Raw genomic sequence first — 10,848 nt, 5'->3', positions numbered from 1 at the left:
CATGTGGCGAACCAGAGCAGCGCACGGAAACACCGCTTACCTTCCCGCCAGAGTGATACCTATTTATCTACTTGCACTTTGACGTGCTTTCGAACTGATAGGTTGGCAGGAGCAGGGACCTAGCAACGGGAGCTCACCCCGTCACAGGGATCTGAACCACCAACCCTCTGATCAGCAAGTCCTAGGCTCTGTGGTTTAACCCACAGCGCCACCCGCGTCCCACAACTTGTAGCTACTTGAGTCTAATAATAGTGTTTGACAAGTGGCTCAAGTAACTAGATGCCATGTGCAGGATCTGACCTGCGTTGCACCCTGGATCTGCAAGGGGCAATGGGATCATAAACAGTAGCATTGACTCTGAAGGATTCAAACATGTTTAGAGAAGAATAAGTTGCAGTAAGTTCAACGGACGTTACATCCCGTTTGAGTGTATACAAATATTTCTGTAAAGCTCTTCCACGCCAAGTGTCTACAAATTATGGTGGTAAAGTAGTTAAAGGGGCTGTTTACTCTAATTTCTCCTGGGATCATAGCAGCACTAGAAATTGACCTAATATGATTGGCTGGCTAATTCAAATCTGCACGTGAAATGCAACGCACATTTCACACCTCCTTTGGTCAATGTATCCCCCTTTGGATTTTCGGCTGCAGTTCTTTCGCATATATACAACCCCCTTTTGCAAATGAACAGCCCCACTTAGAAGCAAATGTGTGCTCTACCACTACAGTCCAAAAAGACAATTACAGTGGTACCTCGGGTTAAGTACTTGATTTGTTCCAGAGGTCTGTTCTTAACCTGAAACTGTTTTTAACCTGAAGCACCACTTTAGCTAATGGGGCCTCCTGTTGCCACTGCACCGCCAGAGCACGATTTCTGTTTACATCCTGAAGCAAAGTTCTTAACCCGAGGCGTATGTAACCTGAAGCGTATGTAACCCGAGGTACCACTGTAGTGTGGGATCTCTCCCCGCCCCTTGAATCCTTCCTACAAAAGCCAAGCAAAAATAATCTCTTAGGAAGAAATTGCCCTGGTAAACAAGATAACCAAATGGACAGCTGTGGAAAGCAGACGAGCAAGTGAGCTATGTCTAACAACCCTTTGTAACAGGCTCCTAAAATGGAAACAAAGTCAGATACATTATTGATGGGGGCTTGCATAAGCAAACAGATACAGTGACAAACACCAGGACTTCCTCAACCATTCCTGATAAAGGGGCCCATCAGTTTAGAAGAGGGGGAAATATCATCGGAACAGAGCTTTTACATCTTAGAAGCCGAACAGCTTATCTTTGAGTCATTCTGAACATTCTTTTTTTTTAAAAAAAAAAAGGAATAATGAATGGAAATAAGTTGCATATCACAGAAGACATGACGGTGATGTTCTAAATGCACTTGCAGAGTCTCTCTTGTTTTTAAAGCCAGAGTGATCTGACTGCTTACACCAGGCAGTGGCTCTCAACCTGCAGGTCCCCAGATGTTGTTGGACTACAACTCCCATCATCCCTGAGCTCTGGCCTTGCTAGCTAGGGTGATGGGAGTTGTAGTCCAACAACATCTGGGGACCCACAGGTTGAGAACAGCTGCACCAGAGGATTCCCAGTGCTTTGTAGACAGGCAGAGCATGTACACAGCTGCAATTCTAAGAACTGTTATGCTTTCCCCAGTTTCTTGAGCAGTGAGGGGTTCATAAAATCCTAGAATTGTAGTAGAATGGGAAGAGACACCAAGGGTCATCCAGTGCTTCCCAAACCTGGGTCTCCAACTGCTTTTGGACTACAGTTCCCATCACCTCTGGCCACTGGTCTTGCTAACTAGGGATGATGGGAGTTGTAGTCCAAAAACAGCTGGAGACCCAACTTTGGGAAACACTGTTCTAGTCCAATGCAGGAATATGGGGTACTGCTGTAGGATTAAGTCGTGTTTCAATTATTATTATTTATTTATTTATTTATTATAATAATATTTATTGGTTTTCCAACAAATTGAACACAACACTACAAAAAACCAAAAAAGAAAAAACATACAATAATAATAATAATAATAATAATAATAATAATAATAATAATGAAAAAAACTACAAAACACTAACCTACAACTAACAAAACAAAACAAAAACCATTTAAAACACAGTCCAATTTCAATATTTTATCCTCCTTTCACTAATTTCCACGACCTCCTCACACCTCCCTTTTTGTATTCCACTTCTATTGATTGTTTCAGCAATTCCTTTCCATCTTCCTCTATTTTCTATCCTATAATTGTCTTAACACATTCTAGCCTTATTTTCCCTTTAATGCTCTAATAATCTATTTAAACTTAATTCCTTATAACATTTCCACTAAAGCCATATACAATTATTATTATTATTATTATTTACTGACTTTATGTGCTGCCCTAAACTAGGAGGTCTCATGGCAGTTCACAGAATAAAATCAGAATATAAAACCACAAAATACATTATCAATTTTATAATATTTTATTTCTAAATACAGAAATTAGGGATCAAGGAAAGCAGCATACAAATAACTAGATAATTATGATAATTTATGAAGAGTTACAATACATAATTCCCTAGCATTATCTACAGCCTGTTCTATACAAATAGGCAAGTGAAGGGGGCCATGTATGATGTAGTTGTATGGACCATTTCACTCTACAGGTAAGAGAATCACATTTATAAATGTCCCATACATTAAACACACGCACCCCTCTGCAAGTAGAAAACCGTCACAGCAAGAAATGGTTTCTCCTGAAGAGGCGAATTCTGCATCATCTTGAGGTTTTATTGATCCATGCACTGTATTAACTTATTCATTGCCTCAATTATCCTTCATGTGTAGAACACAGAATCATAGAATCACAGAACTGTAGAGTTGGAAGGAGAGTTCACAACCTCCAGAGGGAGACGGTTCTACCGACGAACAGCTCTTACTGTCAGAAGGTTTTTCCTGATGTTTACTCAGACTCTCTCTTCTTCGAGCTTGAAGCCACTGGTTCGAGTCCTACCTTCCAGAGCAGGAGAAAACAAGGTCCTAAACATCTGAAGGAGAACAGGCTGGGGGTGGCTGACTTAGCAATTGCTTGGGGTTCCAACAGGTTAAGGCTTTCAGTCATCCCAGTGAGAATTCTCAACACTACAGTTTGCCACACAAGCCCAAAACACGTGTTTAAACTAGATCTATGTGAAGTAGCAGAAAAGACTTTTTACATACACGATGACAGCCACACAGATGCTATTAGCCTAGAGATGGAAAGAAGAGTCCACCATCACCCAAGGGAGACCATTCCACTATCAAACAGCTCTTACTGTCAGAAAGTTCTTCCTGATGTTTGGTCAGACTCTCCTTTCTTGTAACTTGAAGCCATTGGTTTGAGTCCTATCCTCCAGACCAGTACTACATAATAACACTGTAATAATGAAGCAGACAGAGTGGCTTACCTAATATCATCTAGTAAGTTTACAGCAGATATTCAAAGAGGAACTTCCTGGTTCCTAAGTGCTATAATGCATATATCAGTGTACTGTGTACATGAAATCAGTGCTAGGATCAGTATTTTGTCAGTATGTACTTGGTAAAAATGTTGTTGCCTTCATCTGGCTTACAAAGGGTCAGGGTGCCAGACAGTTTTTTAAGAATATGGAGGAAGCTGAGTTTCTTGGTTTGCTTAAGCATCTCAGGTGGTAATAACAGTATCATTGCGCACAGAGCAGCTTGCGTTGATGTTGCTCAAGAGATAGGAGAGTACTTTAGGCAAGAGGCAGCCAGCAAGGGGTGAAGGACAATAATCTGGTGGCCCTGGAAGACTTGGTGTCCTGTCTCAGTGATATTGCCCAAACTGGGGAAAGGTAGTGGATCTTGGGAATCTTTGTATCAGCTGGTGGAATCTGGTTGGTCTTCAAGGGTTACCTGATTTCCTAGGCCAGGAAGATTGTGGGCTGTTATCTGAATGCCCCAACTGGAACTGCCTGCACTTACTTCTCTAATCTGATCGGCCACCTGGTCACACCAGGAGCCACTGTCTCATTTGCAGGGCATGGTCAGAGATGGATTAGACCCATGTCAGAATCCCCTCTCAGCCATGAAGTTCACAGAGTGACCTTGGACCAATCACTACCACATGGGAGGTGGGGGTCAGAAATCCAAGTATACTGTCCTGAACCCTTGGAGGAAGGGGGAGATATGGAATTTTTATTATTTATATCTCACTTTTCTCTTTAAAAACTGATGGATTACAAATAAAATAAAAGGTAGACAGTTAAAAACAGCAGTCAGATTAAAAGCATATAACAACAGAATCACGAACATAAATCGAACACTAAAAGCATACTGAATTATTATTATTAATATTATTATTATTAATATTAATATTATTAGCAGCAGCAGCACTATCCTTATGGCCTTTTCATATTTCTCTTCACCCAAGGCTTTTAAATAACTTGTCCTCCCAGTTCTTAAATCTGTGTTTTAACTTTGGGGTTGCAATGAGTTTTGTTTTCTTATATTTATGTTGCTTTTGAGTTTATAGGTTTATGTTTTATTTTGAATTTACATGTTTTTATATTGAAGCTGCCTAGAAAACTTTACTATGAAGCAACATACAAATGTTACTAATAAAGTACATCGTAATGAATTCTTCAACCACTGTGTGAGCCCAGCTTGGCAACTGAAATGACAGGAGTACATACTAATGAATCAAATGCTGGATCAATCATTTGTCACACCCTTTCATAATGCTTTGAGCTGTTTATTTGCCTCTCTTCATTTCTAAAAGATCTGCACTAACACGGATCCATTCTTTCATCACCTTTATTGGGTTAAAACAACAACACTCTGAACTTTTTTTAAAAGCGCAAAACCATACTAGAGTTTGAGATTTCCTGGGGACACACAAAGAGCAGCAGATTAATGCTGTGCTCAGCCAGCAGCTGCATCAAACCTGCAAGAACTGCTTTTCTTCTTTTTTTTCTTCAGAGGAAAAGGAAAACTGGGACAGAGAATGGCAATAGAAGATAAGACACAGAACCAGGAGGAGCCAAGGTCGGGTGGCCCACCTTGCAATTTTTGTTGGCAGCAGTGATTGCAGCCCACTGAGGACATGAGAGAGCCATGGTGGCCAAGGGTTCCTTCCTGCATGGCCAGCTGACTCCATCACTGGCCTCAGCCAGTCGCAGGGGTCAATGAGATTTCCCACCAAAATCTAAATTTGAATTGGCCAATCACAGCCTTTCTGAGAGACAGGGCTCTGGGGATGGACCTGGTGAAGCTCGTCTTTGCCCAGGTCTGGCTCCACAGCAAAGAGCGCAGTCAGCACGATTTAGTCATTAGGCAGCACTAGATTTGGTTGTATCTGGGTAGAGTCCGTAGTTTCCTGCTCCTCTTTTCTTGCCCAAGAGAGATAATAATATTACTGTCCTTTAAGTCTTCCACGACACAGAACTCAGGTTGCATTTGCTTATATTTGCTAGTGTATAACTCATGAAAGCACACTAAAGTCTTTCGAAAAGGAACTGGAAAAGTAAGCCAATGTGATTTAAGACAACTGCAGACATTAGCCAAAAGAACGAAGCGTATGAAACATAAAGGAGCAAGAGAGACACATAAACGTTTAGGAAATGACTCACCTTATCCTGATTTGTCATTGAACAGTGACTTTAATGTTGATATGTTTTACAATCGACCGGCAAAATGTTCAACCAATGCTGGGAATGTGTTTGGAAATGTGGCCATAAAGAAGGGGTGGTAAGGGGTGGGCAAGTATCAACCCAACTCCATCTTTCCATTCCTTTGTTCCTGTTTCTTCCATCGCTTCAGATTCTCACATCTGCCATTTCCTCATCTGCGCTCGTTCCTCAACTATCTCCTTGCCCTCTTCCCTTCCATTTCTCTTCTGCTGCAGAGCATTCTTGCGGTCCGATGAATGAAACGTTCAGCAACGTTTTTAAATCTTGGAGGACATGCCCCAGCTTCTCTAGATCTTAGGCCATTTACCCATCAGCAGCTTCAACCACAGTGAAGCCATCTCCCCCTGCTGTGCTTCAAGTTGCATTCGCATGCTGTTGTGCACACCAAAGTTGGGGGGTGTCTTTCTTCATCCAAAGCAGCTCCCACCGCTCAACTCCTGTTCATGAAGCTTACACATGCACAGGGACAGTGGCTGCCTTAAATGTACATGTCTTGGCTTAACTGTGAGGGCAATGTGGCTTATCTTTTCAAATTGGATGGAACCTGGTTTGAGGGAAAATATATTAAACAGGGAGGGACGTGGGTGGTGCTGTGGGTTAAACCACAGAGCCTAGGACTTGCCGATCAGAAGGTCAGTGGTTCGAATCCCCGCGACGGGGTGAGCTCCCGTCGCTTGGTCCCTGCTCCTGCCAACCTAGCAGTTCGAAAGCACCTCAAAGTGCAAGTAGATAAATAGGTACCGCTCTGGCGGGAAGGTAAACAGCGTTTCCGTGCGCTGTTCTGGTTCGCCAGAAGCGGCTTAGTCATGCTGGCCACATGACCTGGAAGCTCCCTCGGCCAGTAAAGCGAGATGAGCGTCGCAACCCCAGAGTCGGCCATGACTGGACCTAATGGTCAGGGGTCCCTTTACCTTTACCTATATTAAACAGCAGTGTTTCTCAAGAAACTACAGGATAGATGTGGATTGTGTGCATGGCTGGGGAAACTCAGCCAGATGGGCAGGGTTATTATTATTATTATTCAAATGGCAGCAGTGGGAGCGCACTGGAGCCAGAGTAAATGATCATGTGTACACAGCCTTAGGTAGCACCCATGGTGGTGGTTGTTCACATGTGTATGTTCAAATGTATTGTTGACTCTTTGCTTCTACTCCTGCTAAGCCTGGCAATCATTGCCCCTTGCCTTAGCACAAAGTGAATTGGTTGCTAGGCATGCAAATGGGTCAGAGATGAGGGTCAGGATTAGAACACTAGTTTCTGATTTCACAAAGGCACTGACATACATTCCAGCTGTCTATAATTTACCATGTCCAGGTGCCACTCAATAGGGAATGGTTCTGTTCCTAATTAATCACTGTGCTTAAGGTGTCCTCATTTTACCTTTGGGGCAGATCTAGCGAGCGGGAGCTGCCTTTTCTTCTTTTAAAAAAGGTATACACACAAATGCACTATTTTGTTATTTATTACATTTATAACCTCCCATGAGTTTAAGGTGATGTACTTGGTTCTCCTCGCCCACTAGATTTCCCAGTATTGAGGCTTCTGCTTCAACTTGCAAGAGGTTAAATCTCTAGAAAATCTCAAGTTTCTAGATGAAGTTTGATATGGATGCCTCTCTAGATAGTAAGTTCCATGTAATTGAGTTGCGCGGGGGGAGGGGGGGGAGGTTGAAAATAAAACAGGATAAAATAAAAAGTTTGTGGTCAGTTTATTAACAGAACATAACCTGCCAAAACAAACAAACAGCCTTCAACAAGACGGAACAGGGTGGGTGTGAGAAAACTGATGCCAGGCAGAGATTTTTGATGTGAGACAGGCTTCACCAACCTGGTGCCCTTCAGTTGTTTTGGATTGCTGGTTGGGGCTGATGGAAGTTGCAGTCTAGATCATCTAGAAGGCACCAGGTTGGTGTAATGCTGGTGTAAAACAACCATGTCCCTTTTTTCAGCTGTGAAATGATGGGTGGTAGGCACTAATGTCTTCCAAGAGAAAGCTATGCTATCCCCATGTTCCCAGTACTGATGGGGAATGAGGGGGCTCTCTCCAAAGTGAAAGGCTGTTTTCCCCATCACTCTCAGCTTTCAGATTGTACCTCTCCCACCTGAACTGGCAAAGCACGAAAGGAGGAATTGGTAGTTATATAAGATTTGGTCCTAGGATTAAAATTTGAGATACTGTGCATTGCACAAGACTACACAGTGAGCTTCAAGCCTGAGCAGGGATTCAATAATGATGTTGTTGTTGTTGTTGTTGATGATGATGATGATGATAATAATAATAATAATAATAATAATAATAATAATAATAATAATAATAATTTATTACTTATACCTCGCCCATCTGTCTGGGTTTCCCCAGCCACTCTGGGCGGCTTCCAACAAGAGATTAAAAACACATTAAAACATCAGTCATTAAAAACTTCCCTAAACAAGGCTGCCTTCAGATGTCTTCTAAACATCAGATAGTTGTTTATTTCTTTGACATCTGATGGGAGGGCATTCCACAGGGCAGGCGCCACTACTGAGAAGGCCCTCTGCCTGGTACCCTGTAACTTTGCTTCTCACAGTGAGGGAACCGCCAGAAGGCCCTCAGTGCTGGACCTCAGTGTCCAGGCAGAATGATGGGGGTGGAGACGCTTCTTCAGGTATACTGGCCCGAGGCCGTTTAGGGCTTTAAAGGTAAGCACCAACACATTGAATTGTGCTTGGAAATGTACTGGGAGCCAATGTAGGTCTTTCAAGACCGGTGTTATGTGGTCTCAGCAGCTGCTCCCAGTCACCAGTCTAGCTGCCGCATTCTGGATTAGTTGTAGTTTCTGGGTCACCTTCAAAGGTAGCCCCATGTAGAGCACATTGCAGTAGTCCAAGCGGGAGATAACTAGAGCATGCACCACTCTGGCGAGACAGTCCATGGGCAGGTAAGGTCTCAGCCTGCGTACCAGATGGAGCTGGTAGACAGCTGCCCTGGACACAGAATTGACCTGCACCTCCTTGGACAGCTGTGAGTCCAAAATGACTCCCAGGCTGAGCACCTGGTCCTTTGAGTTGAGTTCCCATATTCCTGGTCCCAGTTGAGCTAATGAAGGATGTCATTCTGTCTCACCAAAGCCTCTGCTGCAGCCTGGTGGAATAGCTGCTAACAAAACACAGTTTCAGAAGAGGTGGAGTCAAAATGGCAGATGGTCCCAGCTGAGTAGGTGAATTATTATATTTAGCTAAATAGTTCAAATGAGTCCAGAATACCACCCTGCATGACATTCTGGACCTGAAGCCCCCAAGGAAAACCTGGCCAGCTGCCAGCACAGCATCTCAACTGGCTGGTACTGCAATAGTTGCCTCAGAAACAGGGATGGTAGAGGGTGTGAGCAGCTGAATCGCTGTTGACAAGAACCTTTGCTCCATTGCCAACGCAGCAAAACCCAACAAGACTTAGGGATCTTGCTGGTATGGTTTAGGGGGTTGACAGGATGCAAGATTTGCAGCACTGCAAACAGACATTGAAAGTTGGGTTGTTGGAGGTTCAGCTTCCCACAGCTCCTTTGACTAGATGGGAGAGGATACATGGGGAACAGGAGCTGACCAGATAGCTTAAAACAAATCACTCCAAAGATTAATGAAAAGACAAGTATTTCAATTAGTTTTGGGTCAGGCCCCAGGATAGATTACTCAATGTCAGTGCCAAACCTTGGGAATTAATCATGAAATGTAAAGCATGTCCCGAAATTGTGACAAGCATTTAAACAATAAATAAACCTGACACATTTTAAAGCTTGATCGTTGAAGACAAGCCAAGTCTCTGATACATCTTGTCTTTCCCAGAAACAAATTGGTAATATTACATTAGTCAATGAATTCTGCAATGTCATTGAAATTCAAGGCTGACAACAAGCAATACAACAGAAGGTGCCTGAAAAATTGCTTCCATAGCAAGTGGGCATCTGTGCCAAGCTGTTGTCCTCCCTTCAGTACATCTGTTAGTCTGGAAAAACTGCCAGGAGTTGAGTTTATCAGAACTTGTGCAAGCCAATCATAAACCTCTGTAAATCTACTTTAATGCAATAACAGCAAAGAGTCATGTGGCACCTTAAAAGTTAACAGATTTAATGCAATGACCTTTCCTTACAAGTTGGCAGAGAGGGAAAGATTTGCTTAAGATGCACAGCATAAAGTATGCAATGGAAACTTTCTCCGATAATTTTGTTCTGCACAGACTCTGGATGAAGCGTTAAATCATTCTTGATTACTTTGCAGCAGGAAAGGAAAAGCAGGATTTGTACGCATTGGCTTTCTACGGTCTTAGCTCTGTAAATTGCTGGCAGGGGTACCAACTCAAATAAAATATGGGGGGCAGGTATGCCCCACCCCGCTTAATCGATCACATGATGTGGTGCATGCACACCATTTGAATGGCAATGCTCATCAGCTTTGGGGGGCCTGGCCCCCTCAAATATTTTATTGGGGCCCCCAAAGACCCCTTTGCCCCTAGGAGTTGGCTCCTATGTGTAAAAGCATCTAAGGCTGTGTAATAATAATAATAATAATAATAATAATAATAATAATAATAATTTATTATTTGTACCCTGCCCATCTGGCTGGGCTTCCCCAGCCACTCTGGGTGGCTTCCACAAAGACCAAAAATACGCTAATATGTCATACATTAAAAACTTCCCTGAACAGGGCTGCCTTAAGATGTCTTCTGCATGTCAGGTAGTTGTTTATCTCTTTGGCATCTGATAGGAGGGCGTTCCACAGGGCGGGTGCCACTACCAAGAAGGCCCTCTGCCTGGTTCCCTGTAGCTTTGCTTCTTGCAATATGTGTACACACCATACATTTAAAGCACATTTAGAGTACATCTCTCCCAAAATCCTGGGAACTGTAGTTTGTTAAGGGTGCTGGGAATTGTAGCTCTGTGAGAGGCAAACGACAGTTTCCAAGATTCTTGGGGGCAGAGTGCTTTAAATGTATGGCTTGTACACAGCCTAATACTTAAAGCAATTCCACTGGCTTCACCTGAAGAAACAACACATTTGTGTGCTTCATTTTGGCAGGTATTTGGGCTTCGCACCATTTGGTTGGGGGAAAAGGCCAACCTTTGCTCTCTAGGTCATTCTCCATCATACTTTGTAAACAAAAGCTCTGTTCTGAAATTCTGCAAGACTACTACT

Source organism: Podarcis raffonei, chromosome 2 (assembly GCF_027172205.1).
Source record: "Podarcis raffonei isolate rPodRaf1 chromosome 2, rPodRaf1.pri, whole genome shotgun sequence".
NCBI classification, from domain to species: domain Eukaryota; kingdom Metazoa; phylum Chordata; class Lepidosauria; order Squamata; family Lacertidae; genus Podarcis; species Podarcis raffonei.
The sequence above is the reverse complement of the archived record's forward strand: the minus strand, read 5'-3'. Positions refer to the sequence as shown.